The following is a 16284-nucleotide window of genomic DNA, read 5'->3' on the forward strand; positions in this document are numbered from 1 at the left end:
ATCAACTTAGTTTAAATCAATTTGTTAGTCAAGTCGAACCTTCGCGTGCCAATTCCCAATTTGCCCATCCTCTGGCACTTGAGCACATATCTTAATTTTCTATGTCCTTTGTAGAGCAGCAGAGCCCACACACAAAAAACATTATACAAATGGGGGGAGGTGGGCGTGACAGTGGCAGCCTAAACGCAAAATAATACGCCATGACGTGGAGCCTGCGCCTCTCTCTCTCTCTCTCTCTCTCTCTCTCTCTCTCTCTCTCTCTCTCTCTCTCTCTCTCTCTCAGTCAGCAAACTGCAAAAGTCAGCCTTAGTAAACATTTCCGTTTAATATTTGCTTTAACATTTTTGGAATAGTCTCGAACTGAAGCCGAATCGTTACAAACAGCAGCAGCCCGAGGGAGTGTGAGGATTTGCTTTAGATTTTGTTGTTGATTTTTTTGCTTGGGTAAGGGTCGAGCATACTTAATGAGTATGAGTGAAGGGGGGTGGCGGCAGACAATATAGATACAACAGGGATATTTGCTTTAGCAACAGGCATAAATTTATCTAATGGGAGTTGCACATGTTGTTCCTCGAGCAGCCCTCGCATACTATCCCAACATATGCTCCATATTTATTTTCGTTTTAGACAATTTGTTGGGCATATTTCAAAGTAATTATTTATTAAGAAATTGCTCAATTGAAGCAAGAATGTTTCATTAAAAATTGCTTCGTTTTAGTCGGTTTTGGCAGCCAGAATTCTTATCGAATCTAATTGGATTTTAATTAACTTTGTATCGGAATGCGCTGACCTACACTTTATATATGTTCCATATTTCGCGTTGGCGCCTTCCTCTACAACGTCCGAGTACAAACAAAAAGTTTTTCTAGCGAAAGCAAAACAATTATATATATATATATTTTGTTTTCTGTTGTTTAGCTGGAATTTCTATATTCTTTTTATGACAACGCGACACAACAAACACCGAGCATGGCTTTCATTTTAATTCCCAGCTGCAGGCTGTCTTTATTTATTTATTTATTTTTTCATATATACAAACAACAAATAAGAAGCTCGGACTATGCAAATAGCAGAAGCGAGTATAGCTCCCTGATATTATTATTATATTGTATTATGCTCTGCCATGAGTTGGCGATGTGACGTCCACTCTTCGAGTCTATTCATCCATTCGTTTGTCCATTTCTTTGGCTCTCTGGCTGTGGCATGCATAACAAGATGTGATTTGATGCCAGACAAAAACAAATCAGCCAAAGGATGTGCACTCACACACACTCACGCACACCCACACACAGCAATCTCCAGCAGCAGGAGCAGCAGCAATAGAAAATCCAATATAAATTTCTATGTTTATCCAAAATGCAAACAAAAAAGTTAAAGATAGATGACAGAAATATATACAGTTGTATTTATGTAGACAACAATTGTCCAATGCTGTCAAACGTACTATTTTCTTTTGCCCTGGGCTTAAAATATCATTTAAGTGGGACGAAGCATTTGGCTCGTTAATGTCCAATAAACTTGCTGTCAGAGCAGTTCATTCCATGGTGCTTAAGCTCACCTTATGAAGCGCCATAAAGCTTCCATTTCACAGCATTTTGATTAGTTCGCTTCCAGCCTGGACATCGCATTCGCTGGCATCACATTTTTGCCGCTTGTCCAACGCGTCACTGCGCCCAAGTCATAAACTTGTCATTCTTTTACTTTTACTTTTTGTTGTTATTGTTGTTTTCTTGTTTTGTTGGGGCAAATAAATTGGCAGGGCGCGACCTCAGACGACGATGACGTCGGCGCGACGACTCAGTTGAGCGGACGTCTCCTGTCAGGCCTAGGGGAGAGGCGAAAATAGTCGAGCTGAGACTTGCGTCGACTCGACAGACATGCTAACTATGTCCATGAATCAAATCAAGTGCAACAAGATGTGTAACAAGTGAGAGAGGTCTGCCCTAGAGTACACGACTTGAAGATACTCTAAGTATTAGAGCTATTTCACTATAGAGTTGCCTGCATTTTGCTTACTCTTAGTCTCTGTAATCAAAGATATTGTTTTTATATTACGCAGTTGATGTTGAAACTTTAAAATTGTAACTATTTTTACTCTGCATAATCCATAAAGAATACCATTTAATATATGTAATTATGTGAATAAAGAAAAAAATTTATTAATATCAGCAATAAAAAAAAATATTAATAAATAATAAAATAATACATTTAAAAAGAATTATTTTTACTAACTTTAATTTGAGTTAGCTTTCGTAGTATTATTTAATAAATTAAATTAAATTAAATTAACATTATTTTAGTATATTTAAATATAATAAATATAAATAATACTTATTAAATATAATAATAAATAATATATGCATAAAAATAACAAGATTAAAATTATAAAATAACAAAATTAACATTATAAATCATGATAAATATGAATGTTGCTTTTTTTTCGTTGGACTGAGGTAGGGAAAACAATTTAATGATATATAATGATTGAAAATAATATGAATAATAGATAATAAAATATACATTAAATTAACAAAATTGAATTGAATGTAAACTTAATTAAATTAATTTTTAATATACCTAATAATTATTAAATAAACAATTTTGTACTTGAAATATTATTTTTTTTTACCTGTATTTCATTTAATTAAAACAAAAAACAATAATTTCCATTATTTTATATTTTCTGTATACTCTTATATAATGGCTAAATACTTATGCACAACACTGTACGATATTAATTTTTTACTAACCGCAAGCTGTCTTTTATAGCCAACATACAATCAATATAGGCGCTTAAGAGCAGTCATAGAGCAAGATTTAGATTGCCATTTAGACTCTTTTTCTATTTTCCAGTAGACTAAACTAAGTAAACGTAATTTAAACTATATTCACTTAATATTCTACATTGCATAAACATTCTTGCTCCTCTACAACATTTAGCTTCCAAAATATGCATTTTACCCTTTATATCTATGCTCAACGACTTAAGACTATTAAAAATAACAAAAACAAGCCATATAGTGTTAAGCATAAAATATGCTCTTATCTCAGATCTTAAACTTATTTTACGAAAAATATGTTTCAGCCATGTATTTATATATATGCAAAGTGCATATATCTAAAAAGAAGAAAGAATAAATATTAGGCTATTTAATTTAAGTTAAGATGAAGCCGAGCCGAGCAGAGCAGAGCAGACGATATCTTCAAGGGCACAATAAAACTGAAAGTTGGAGTAATCGCCGTCAGACTTTGGCGGTGGCTTGGCGAGTATCAAAATAACGCCATAACTCGACATATAGTCAACCCGAGCGCCGGCTAGGCCAATGAGGCGCAGAATTCTAATAAATTAACCATTATGCCAGGGCATTTGTTTTTAAAGCGCAGACGATGCGACGTTGCTGCTGTAGTTTATGCAAATTGTTGCGTCTGATGATGTGCGATATGTTAAAGCGATATATGTAGCTCCACACGGAGAAGGAGTGTGGCGAAGAGAGTGAGAGAGCGGGAGAGAGAGAGAGAGATGGATTTGCAAAATGACCAAATGTCATACACAATGGTAATTAACCCCATTCGCTGGCATTGTTTAATGTCATTTTGATGATGGCTTCATCGCGTCCACAGGCGGCATGCTGCAGGCTGCTTGCTGCCTGATGCCTGATGCCAGTTAGCAGCTCCCTGTTGGCCCTAATAAGTATGCAACACACAAGCTGCACACACAATTTACACTGCAAATTAATGGGCGGCAATAAGTGCCAGGCAATTGGGGCCAACAAGCAGTTGGCTCATTGCTCGTGGCTCGTTTCTCGTGGCTCGTTTCTCGTGGCTCGTAGCTCGTTTCTCTCGTGCCAGCTGTTGCCATTCGTATCCAAGGCAGGCAATATTTTTGGCTTATCTAAAAACTGCATGCGATTAGCTAATTTTGGGAGCTGGCTGTGATATTTGGGACGTTTATGATTATACATATGTATGAACTAATATATTGTTGTTTTAAGGTACTGGTTAGATTTACTTTAATTTAACTTTATTTTTTTTATTTATTTATTTATTTTTTTTAATTTTAATTTATTTATTTTTTTTAATTCCCTAATAGAATTAGGTTTTACATATATTATTGTATTTATTGGAGCTCAACTTAACTTGAATTTTGCCATTTTGTGAGAACTCACTTCAAGTTCATTGTTTTTTTTTTTTTTTTTTTTTTTTTTTACATTTCCATTTAAATTTTAACTCATTTATGGTTTCACTCTCTCACTTTCTCCCCCTCTTTCTTTATTAACCAGTCCAGTTATAGCTGCCGACATCAGAGTCTATAAGTATTTACATACATTAATATTTTTATTTTGTTGCTGCGATACAAAAAAAAAAAAAAAATCATTTTTCAGGTTTCTCCTTCAATTATTAATTTCTTCAGCCTAACTTTTCAATTGAAAATTGAATTGTTCTAAAACTCTTCCAATTTTACATTTATTTGCATGTTTTCATATTTTATTGCAGCCATTAAAATCTAAATATGAATGTCCCTTATTAATTTTGCAATTAGAACCGTGTTTTGCATGTTTTGATATGAAAATTGCAGTTAAAATTATTTTTACAAATTGCTTTATTGAAGTTTTAGTATCCCATTTACAATCAAAGCAACTAATATTCAATTTATTTATTCTATTTTGTATATATCTAGTTTTGTTTTATATATTGTATATGTATTTAATCTTGTATAATTATTTTATTATTAATATTATATTAATTAATTTGGATTAAAATATTAAATATTATTATTATTAATTTGCATAATATATATATTTTATATTTAAATAATTTAATTTTATTTAATTATATTATTGTTGTATTTATTGAACAATTTTAAAATTTAGTTTGTAAAGCTCAAATTTTCAACCTTCAACTAAAATTATTTTAAACAAATCTGTGTTCATTAAAGTTGCAATTAGATTTAATTTTTAAAAATTTTGTACTTTACATTTGCATTTAAAGCTAAATCCAATTAGTTTATTCCACACACACACTCTCTCTCTCTCTCCCTTTCAGTCTCTTTGTCTACCTTCATCAGGGTCTCCACTATATATATATCCATATCCACACGAGTTGTCAAATTTATCGCTCCGGGCCCATTATGGCACCAACAACTGTTGCCCCTATAAATTTGTTAGTAAATTTATCACAGCGTCGCAGTCTTTTATGCCGTCTCAGTTGGCATTGACGTCGACAACGACGCCGACGCCGCATGCTGCTCATTACTTTTCAGCAGGCGCTCGGCTCGCCCCATTTTTCTCTCAGCCCTCGGGCAATTTCCTTTTTTGTGTGGAACATATACGAGCTTTATGAAAATACGCAGCGAGAACAAAAAAGCAGATTTTGCGTTAAATATTTTACATGTTGTTTTGTTGCTCGTCCGCAACTTTGATTTGAAAACTCGTCTTGGCCTGAATTTAAATTGTCAACAGCTTCTTCGTGCTTGGCCCAATTGTGTCTGCGCCTTATGTGAGATGTGAGTTGATGGGGAGGCAAGTGCCTCAGCCTTGCCTTGGCTACATCTTTGTCTTCTATTCTTATTTTCTTATTTATTTTATTTTATTTTATTTTTTTCGTTTGACATGGCTGTCTGTCAGTCAGCTGTTTTCGGGGCTTGTGTTTCAGTAACAAGTTTTTATGTGTTGGCCCGTTGGATTTGGTAGCATATAAAAGCGTTTTTGCCTTGATTTCATGTTGGGACATTTACAAATTATGCCCTCAGTACACACACACGCACACAAGCACACGCACAGCCACCCGAAACGCCATGGGCTTAGATGTTGTTGTTGTTGCTCTTGACCCAGTGAAAATCTATGACTACAGTTTCTCAGTTTTGGCCAACGTCTGCATCGAGTTCACAGTTCAAATGTCGGGCCAGCAAATTGAGTGACAATGACGCGGTCAGCTCTTAACCAGCAGACCCAAAAGAAACAGAAAAAAAAGAGCTCGATTCGGGTCAAATAGCCCTAGGGCGCTGCTTACCTAAAATCTCAAATTGTTTCAAATGAAATGTGTGTCCCTCGAGTGCAACTGGCTCGCCTCCCTCCCAGCAGACTCCTTAACGACTCTATTTAATTTTAGCCCAACATATTGTCCAACATTAGTTTGACTGTTTTTTTTTCAGCTTTAAAGTGACCCGCCTTTGCTTCAAGCTGACGTCAATTCCCTGGCCTGGGCTGTCGTCATTCAGCTAGCATAATGCAGTTTAATCAAGCTGCGCTTATTATAAATTAATTTAGTCAGTCAACCGCTGCAGCGCGATTAGTTTGCCTGGGCCAGGCTTCACATTGAGCTACCTGCCCTGGCATTTGCTGCTTGAATGGCATTAAGAGCCATTTCCTATGCACAGCCCTTGCCGCCGGCTCTGTCTGAGCAGAGCTCTGCTGCTGCTGCTGCTGCTGTGCAGTCTATAAGTCCCAATGCAGGGCTTGCTTTTTCTGCATTTAACTGCATTGTAATACTCTACTTTGTGGTTGTCTATATTATTTAATTGGCAGCGTAGCAGCAGTTGCATTTATGGCAACTGCAGGAGTGAGAGTCTTGAATAACTAAATTGCTTTAAGTCCAACTGCAGCTGAATTGTTACTCAGTTGAGAGTCTTCTCCTGATTGTGAGCGACTTTTCTTGCTAATGAATAAGGAATGAAACATGCCAAAAATTGTGAGTCCGCTCTTTGTTTTCTGTGCTCTTGTTAAAGATGATGTAGATAATTGAAAGATATTTAATAATAATTAATGACTCTGGGCACTATTAGTTGCTCTTAAATATTATATTTTTGAAATCATTGCATTTTACTTTTTATTGCAATGGAAATTTTATAAATGGAAGTTTCATATATGTCATCAATATTCAATTACCTACCTCAGCTTCAGAATTTTTGAGCTGCAATGGATCCTTGAATGTTTGCTATGTTGATCTTCAGAAAGTGCTGTGATTGCTTGGCTCATCTGGGAGCAGGCGCTGCATTAGACTTATGTATATCATACCAAGAGTAGACACAGAGCCCGTTAAATCATTGGAATCATTAAATGATATCATATAAATATAATGTAGTAATGTAGGGAATTATCTCTGTAGGGATAAATCTCTGCTCGCTTTCTTTAGATTCCCTGTTTATATTCCCATTTTGTTCCTATTTTCCCTATTCCTATTCTCACTTTTTTATTCTCACTGTCTCCATTGTTACTGTTGCTATTCTCGCTGTACCTATTCTTGCCTTTTCTCTCTGCTCCTATTCGCTGTGTTCCTATTATATCTATTCCTATTCTAGCTATTTTTAGACTTCAGCTCCCTAGGATAGGGCTTAGGCCCATAGGCTTAGTAACTAAAGTCTTTGTTAAATCGTAGCCTTAGGTGATCGTTGTTCTGTTATCTATGATTATCCATATCAAAGGAAAAAATTCTACTTAAGTCTAGTTGCTTGAACAGACCCAATATTCTACTCTCTGTGCTTTAAAAGAGAACCTACAATTTTGAAATGTTCTGGAAATAATAATAATTTCAATTATTTATTGAAGCTCTGCAAGTTTAAATTTTTAAATTGAATAATAATTTAATAATAATAATTTAAATTTTTAATTTTTTTTTTAACTTCTCTTAAAAATATTTCAAAAGGAATATGCCTTAGAGAAGATAAATTAAAATGTTTGTGAGTAATAAAAAAAAAAAAGAAGCAAGATGACAACAGCATCATTCTACTTCAATCAGCCTAATCATGCAACACTGCATATGTAATTTGTCGTCTTCTGAGCAGAGGCCCTTCTGATACCCTAACTTGTTCATTATTAATTCATCGGCCATGCAGTAGCAGCAAAAAGGCGACTCAGAAAATGGGCGTCAAAAAGGGGGCGCGTCAAAGCATTAGCAGCCATATCAAAGCAAGCAAAATGTATAATGCAGAAGACGTGAACTTTAAATAAATATTTGCCACGCATTTATAGAATATTCATGCGGTTTGACTTTAAGTGGAACGACTGAAGTTCATATTTTATATTCAATTGTCTTTTACGCTTTTGGCCAAACGGCATTTAAAATGTACACAAAAAGCAGCAGCTCCAACTCCCTCTCTCTCTCCCTCTCCCTCTTTCTCTCTCTTATTTTCTGCTTCTCTCTGTTTGTGTAACTTGTTAAATAATTCAACGGGTGCGCACAATGTGAGCCGGAGCGATTCTTTTTAAATGAGAGGCGCTTTATATGCCATGATATGGAGCTTACAATTATGGATTCCAGTTTATTGGAATCGAAAAAAAAGAATACAAAACAAAAAACAATTGCGTATAAAAAGTTCTGTTAACGTAAGAGCTTTAAAAAAAATTTATATATATAAAATACAGAAATATATAAAAAAAATATATATAAATGAAAACCCGTAATGCTTGTAATGTCGGTGCGGCCGGTCGTGTTAATCAAATAAATGATGCTACAGCCTGTCGCATAACGATGTCAATTTTTCATACACAAATGAAAAAAAAAATAAAATAAAAATAAAAAAAAAATAAATTAAAAAAAACAGACAAAAAAAAAAAAAAGAAATAACAATAACAAAAACTTCATGCGGGCACAATTAAAAGTTCTGCCAACGATATTGTTGCACATTGATTTATATATATATGTAGTAATGTATAAATATATATGTATGTATATATATATTTCACATTTCCTTTTATAGCATTTAAATTCTGACAATTTGCCTTGACAGCGCAGCATGTTTTAGCCATGTTTCCAATGAAATTAATTATACACTTATCTGCGCTGGCTTTCATTGTAAACTCTGCTCACTATTCCCGCCCCCTCAGCCCCTCCCGCCCTGGCACATTGTCGACGGCCGAGCATTTTCTCTGTCGGCTTATGTAAAACAATGCAAATAACGTCACGGTTGATATTTTGATTATGAGACGCAAGCAGGACGCACGGCGCAGACCTCGGCCAACCACGCCCACACGCCAGATAGTGTGAGCGAGACAGAGTCACACTTATATAAACTTTCACCTGGGGCCTTGCCCGAGCTATGCGTAATTATAGCTCAGACGCACGAGCATTGCGCCTGGACCACAGCAGCCCCACGTGCACGTGTCCAGCTGGTGGGAGGCGAGCTGATGGGGCTGAGGGGGACAGCAGATAGCAGACAGCTGACAAGCTGGCAGCTGCTGCTGCATAGAAATTGCGCCAGGTAGCAGTAGATAATGCGAAGGTGTGGACAAGTAATACATGTGGCCGGGCATAATGCAAGTGCCTCTAATTGTGGCACGCTATCTGACTAATCTACAGAATCCCCAGAGAGCACTTGGAGAAATTCCATTGCAATTTGCTAGCTTTAATTTGAAATTAATTACACTTCGTAGCGCTCTAATGTGTGAGATGGCTAAAGAGAGAGGGAGAGAGAGAGAGAGAGAGAGCGAGCAATAGACAATTCCCTAGGCTCATGTTCACAGCGTGTCAATCAGATTGCCGAAAGCCTCAATACCACCTGGACATGAGGCGCACTGATTAGCCAGTGCTCAAGAACCAAGAACCCTTTTCAAACCTGCTACTGAGACGACAGCCTGTCAAACATGTCCTGCCTGCCTGCCTGCCCGCGCTGGAGCTGTACGAATATCAAATGCGAAATGGAAATCTCAGCTCTAAGCATATGCAAAGCAGAGACACACACACGCACACATACAGAGACAAAGTGTGGTTGAAGTGGTTCAAGTGGTTGGGCTGTTGTAGCTGTTTTTTTGTGTAAAAGATTTTAATGAATTCTGATAACATGCCAGACTACTTGGAAGGCCAACTGCCGGCCTAAGAGGGTGTGGCTGGCACTCAAGTTAAACCAGATTCACTTTTCACCTAAATCAATAGCCGTGGCATGATTATCTATCAAATGGCAATCTGAAATATGGCTAAAAAGTGTAAGAAAAGCAAATAAACTAATTATATAGCCAGCCGAGTGCGATTAACAGTAGCACTGTCCATAACATAGCACTGTAAAGTTACACTGTTATGCTGCCAACAGTGCGCTGTTGCTAACAGCGCATTAGCTAACAGCGCTCTGTTGCTCTCTGACTCCGAATTCGTGGCGCTCTGTTGCTCTCTCATCTTACCTTCCAGCTGCTGGAAAAAGCCGCCAAAAAAATCAGCTGTTTTTGTTAGCTTTGCGGAGGAATTTGTTAAGAAGTTTTTAGCGCGTTCTGCACTTGGCTTGACCAACAATAGCAAATATGCGGCTTCACCTTGGCATTTTAATTGAATTTTATTTATGCTTCCGCTCCTGAAATTCATATGAACGTCAAGGCTCAGCCGATGTGGCTTAGGCCATAAATTTGGGCACCTTCTGTCGCCGTCTCTTGACTATTGCCGGCAAATGGTGCGTGACCAAATCGCGTATCAACATCTGACATGGGCGAGGTCTTTACTCAGAAGCAATCAAGAAACATACATATACATATAAATACATACATATATAAAGCCAAATAAAACAAAATGGCAATTCAGCGATAAATCAATTCACTGCCAAAACGTTTTTATCGTCGTGTATCCTTTGACACATTTACTTAATGCTCGCCCAGAATAAAAATAAAAATAATAAAAAAAAATAGAATACATCTCGCATTTTACGCTAATGGCACACACGGCGTATGCGCAATTAAAATATATATTTGCGCGTGCTATCGCGTCGCACACATTTATTGTTCCACTGCGTCCATAAGTTATTTGACAATTTCGTTTATCTGACAGTTTCAATATGGGTTCAGATTTTCTTTTTTTTTTTTTTTTGTCTTGTTTTGCTTTTGTGGCATTTTCGTGTCTGTCTTAGCGGCGCATAAATCTTTGAAAGTCTAGCAAAAACATGTGAACAAGTGGATTTCAAGACCTTTTTACATTAAGCCTTGATTTCATTTGCTAAGCCGATGGAGACTGCAAACAGAGCATATTAGTTTGTTTAGTGAAATAAAAGAAAGATAAATTAATTAAATTATCCTATAAAGAAAAATAATAATAAAGCCAAAAAATAAATAAATAAAAATAAAAAAATTTAAATAATATTTAAAATTAATTTTGAAACTACAAAATACATTTAATATATTTTTCATTTCGATTTTACTCAATTGAGATTAATCAGTTAACACAAAATTGTTTATCAAATTACATATTATCTCAAATAAAAAAATAAAATTAAAACAAAAAATAATGAATTTTTAATATTCTTACTTAAAACTGCTGTAAATAATAAATAATATAATCAATACAGTTTAAATTTCGATCTAAGCAATGTAGTCAAACAAAATTCGAATTTATTTATTTATTTATTTATTTCTTTTTTGTTCAAATAAATAAAAATAATGATAATAGTAAATATTAAATGCATTTGTTATCCATATATATTAATAAATATAAATAAAAAATTAATATTAAATATTCTTTTTTTAAACTTCGTTCATACATATATGTATGTAAAATTTTGGTTTTATTCGACATTAGTTAATTTGAATTTTTATTTTTTTTTTCAATTCCGTTTCCATATTTTCTTTCACTAAAAAAAGTATCTAAATAAAACAAAAGTCTAGGGTATTTACCCATTGTTCAGTCTTTGTTTATTAAATTGACTAATAATGCTCGACTTCGATTTCTGTCAATTTTCATTATTCAGCACGCATTGATTTATGGCCATATACATTCACAATTGGCATATATGCCATACTTTGCTTCATTTCACTAAATTAAGCTTTGTTTTTCTCAGTCCTCGTCTTCTTCTTCTTCTTCAGCTGCTTTCACTCTGAATTCATTAGCCTCCTGCTCGATAGAAGCTAGACAAAGTTTAGTTTTGGTAATTTGTTTAGCTTGGCCTTTGGTATTTCCGCTAGTATTTAACTAAATGCGTATGCCATACTAGTTAGTATATCCCTTAGAATAATATCACAGTTGGTTGCCTTCGGTCGGGCTTTAAAAACGCAAATTGAACGCCGACGGCAGAGGCCACAATTGCTCGTTGCTCGCCTCGACTCGCATATATTGGTGGCGTTAAATGCTTCCAGTCCGGGAGTACATTGTTTTTCCATTTGTGCGGCTCGTTTTAATTGCAAACCATGCAAAATGGGCCACGTTTATTGCGGACAACTGCTGTGGGTTGGGGTGGCTCAGCTAGCCTAAGGTTGAGGTTTGATTATGGCTGATGTTAGCTGGCTGGCTGGCTGGCTCATTGGCAGCGCAATATCTCTAATAATTTCGCATTTTGTGCCTTATATTAGCCAGCAATTTGTGTGGGCTTTGCAAATTTGTAGAGCTCTAACGGCAAATATAGCTAATACTCGCTTTCAATCCTCTACTCCAGTGTAGCCTCTTCAGCTTAGCCCTTAAATCTAATCCCGATGGCCAAGGCGCAGCGCACAATTTAATGAAAACTTATATTTTATGCCGTGAAAAGCGTTTTATGGTCGGTCGTTAAAAGGGAAGTAATTTCATTTAGTGCGTAAATGAATTTTATTTGTTATTTGCCACGAAGCCGCATGACGGGCCTAAATAAACCACAATGCTGACCCTTTTATGTTGCGACCTTGACAACAGCTGGCATGCCAGCCAGCAAAAAAAAAAAAATAATAATAATAAGGAGAGGTCGACTTCTGTGGAAATTCCACTTTTGAAAAAAGTTTTTCAACTTTCAAATATATTGCTAAATATTTGCAAAAGCTTCAATTACCAAATTACGATTTAAATATAAACAAGTTTCAAGTGTTATCTAATAGACGTGTAAATCCATTTAGTGTGTACATAAAGCAATTACCAAAAATTCTGGCCAAGTTCCAAGTCCAAGTCTGGCTGAGTCTCGCCTGCTTGGTCAACTTCACCTACATTTGTATGAATGTCACGCAAATGCTGTTAGTTTATTTTATTGGACAGCTGGACAGAGTCATGAGTAAATGAATTCAGCTTGAGTTGATTCAGGCAAATTGAAAAGAAAATGCACACACACACACTCTAATTGCCCTGAGAAGTGCCGAGAGAGGCGCCTACGCATGCATATGCAACTTATTTGCATAGATTAAAGCATTTGCTCCAAGGGATTAGATCAACAGGATTTGCTCTTAGCACTTCACTCGAATCGAGCAACGTCGCCCTGATTCAAGTCTCTGTGATTTATGGCTGCCGACAGTCGCCAAAGTTTGGCTGCAAGTGGAGCTGAGTTGCGGAGGGCTGACTTTGCTGGGCGTGGCCGACTTGGCGTGGCCGACTTGGCTTGGCCCCTTCGACACACAATAGTCTGGGCCGTGTCTCCTAAAGCGTCGTTTATCTAATGCTAACTACTCCTTTGGGTGTCTGCCTCGAGCTGGAGCGCCCTTAACGCCCAATTCAAATGCCGGCTAGAATTCGGGCCACACCCAAAGCGGACGACGCGTCGCATAAAAAATTCATTCATAAACTGGGCTTATCTTTATCATTTGCGTGTTCATTGCGCTGCCAGCGCCGCCCAATGCCATGAAATTTAAGCTAATACTTCCCTCGTTTCGTGGTCGGACTCGAGATTTTTTGCTTGTTGCCTTTCATTTTGATGCTCGAGCACGAAGTGAAATGAGTGTATTGGCTTTCGTGCCCTATCCGGATTGATGTCCATCTGTTCGTTCGGCAGTACATCCTTCCGTTTGTTTGTCCGTCTGCATGTTGTTTGATGATGTTTCCTGTTGTTTAAAGTAATAAAGAGAAATTGGGACAACTGAAGAACAAATAGATATAAAGCATATTTATCATGTATGTCTACGCCCATTGGCGGCGTGCCAAATCGGGTTAAGCTTCTACAGTTTTTGGAGTACTATTACCCTCCACTATCGATGACCCAACACTAATTTGCCTCATTTCATTCTTGGCATATTGAAAAATACCCTATAATTTCCACAGCTGTTCAGCGTAGGTTGCACAATTTTATAGTGATGTTGCTCCAGTAGCCCTCAGGAGTCTAACCACAAATTTTATGACTGTTTTTTGCCCGCCAGGGGCGTGGCCAATCGTACTTAACTATCCAGTATTTTGCTCAAGATCTTTTATATGTTTTTATTAGATACTTGAAATTGTGTAAATAAATTCGCATTGTGAAATCGAGCAGAGCTTTGACTTCTATTTTTAATAAACACAGAATTAAATTTGACTAAATTTGCAAACTCCAATCGGGAATAAATATCTTAATTTTTTTTGGCAATGAATGTGTATTCTGCAGTCGGCAACGCCCGCTTGCAACATTTTTACTTGCTTGTTATGCGCGATTTTACAATTTATGTAACTTAAAGCTGCAAATGGTTTAATTCCTTTGGCTTAGCCTCGCTGCTGTTGCTTTCGCTTCTGCTTCTTTTGCTTCTTCTTCTTGTTCTTCTTCTTCTTCTTCTTCTTCTGCTGCTGCTGCTGCTGTTGGCCTAATTAAATTAGAAGCACTCGCATTTATCCATTTGCCACTTGGTCTTTAATCTTTGAAGTAGCGCTAATTGCGCTTTATTGATTTTCGAATACAGAAATTCAATTAACTAAGAATAGCGAGAGTATCTGTTAGTCGAGCAGACACTCCACTCACTATGCCCTCATGATAGTTGGCCCCGCAAAATTCAATGAATTCGCTTCGCTTTGTGCTAGTTTGGAGCGAAAGCTTGTTGTCTATGTCTATTATTGAAATTTGGTTACAATTCATTTGGCTGACTTTCTGTGGCTTTCATATGCAAATCCGGACAAGATTTTTAGCTATTTACTGTTTAGATTGTGTATCATTTGCTATGGTTTTCAATTTATCAGCTTTTGGCCCGGGCCCAAATTTGAAATTCAATTTAGTCATGCGTTTGATATGAGCCTCGAAATTGCTTGTGAAGGGCTGGGCAGGCGCATGAATTGATTGAATTCTGCGGCCTATGTCGGGCCACAGAAAAGAGTGCGGAGAGGGGAGGGTGGGCACGCCTCTGATTGATTATTGCCAGCTTTAGAGTGGAAACCTTTCACAATACATTTCATTATCTGTCGGACTGTTCTTACCTGTCCTATCCTGTCCTGTTCCGCTCTGTCCTGTCCCGTTCTGTCCAGTCCTTGCCTGATTGATGGCCAACGGTCAAACACGTGCCGCTTCGAGTACTTCTTCAAGATCATTAAACGAGCCATCCAACAGTTGGTTAGTTTCCGATTTCAGTTTGGCAACATGTCGCTCCTGTTAGCCAGGTTCATTGAACCGGCAACAGAATGACAGCAAATCTACCGAATTTTCCAGCCATCAATTGACACGCTGCTGGCAAAAAGTAAAAGTTGTCAGCCGAGCCAACCCGATCAGGTGGTTCGACCTGCTGTTGCCGCTGCTGCCAGTCTGGCAAGGCCAACGTCTGCGTGTGCTAATTAACCACAGAAAACTTGAGAACTCATTCGATGCGAAGGGGCTTAGGCCCAGACAGCTGTGTCGCAGGTGCGAATCACTTTCAGTGGGTGTGAAATGCCACCCATTATGTGGCATTGGCCTTCGAAAGCGAATCCATTTGACTTTTACTTCGCCAAGTTAAACAGGTGACAGAGCAGAGATTGATTGTATGGGTACCATGTAGCCAAGATTACTCGATGTACGTATGTTAGAATGCAGTAAAGGAGCATACTTTGCATTACGTTAAAATACATCATGTGTAAAACTATGAACTTATGTAAATATCCAATTAAGTATCTAAGATTGTATGAATTTTAGAATTTATAAATCAATTGATTTATGAATTTATAAATTCTTGAAATTATATCAATAATATTTTTTACTTATTTTTAAATTATTTCATTTATGAATTTACGTATTCATGAATTTATTTAATTTGAATTTACGTATTTATAAATTTATGAGTTTAGGAAACTATAATTATTATATTTGTATTACCTTAATTATGAGTTAATTTATGAATTTATCAATATACGAATTTATGAATTTATAAAATTTATGAAATTCATGAAATTATATCAATTATGTTTTTACTTACTATGAATTATTTCATTTATGAATTTACGTATTTATAAATTTATGAATTTATGAAATTATATTAATTGTATTTGTGTTTACTTCATTATGAATACATTTATGAATTTATCAATATACGAATTTCTGAATTTATGTATTTAAGAATTTACGTATTTATAAATTTATTTTATTTTAACTATATTTGTATTTATTCCATTATAAATAAATTTATTAATTTATCAATATGCGAATTTATGAATTTATGTATTTATGAATTTACGTATTTATAGATTTAGGAATTTTATGAATTGCAATTATATTCATTATAT

Source organism: Drosophila mojavensis, unplaced genomic scaffold (genome assembly GCF_018153725.1).
Source record: "Drosophila mojavensis isolate 15081-1352.22 unplaced genomic scaffold, ASM1815372v1 contig_74, whole genome shotgun sequence".
NCBI classification, from domain to species: domain Eukaryota; kingdom Metazoa; phylum Arthropoda; class Insecta; order Diptera; family Drosophilidae; genus Drosophila; species Drosophila mojavensis.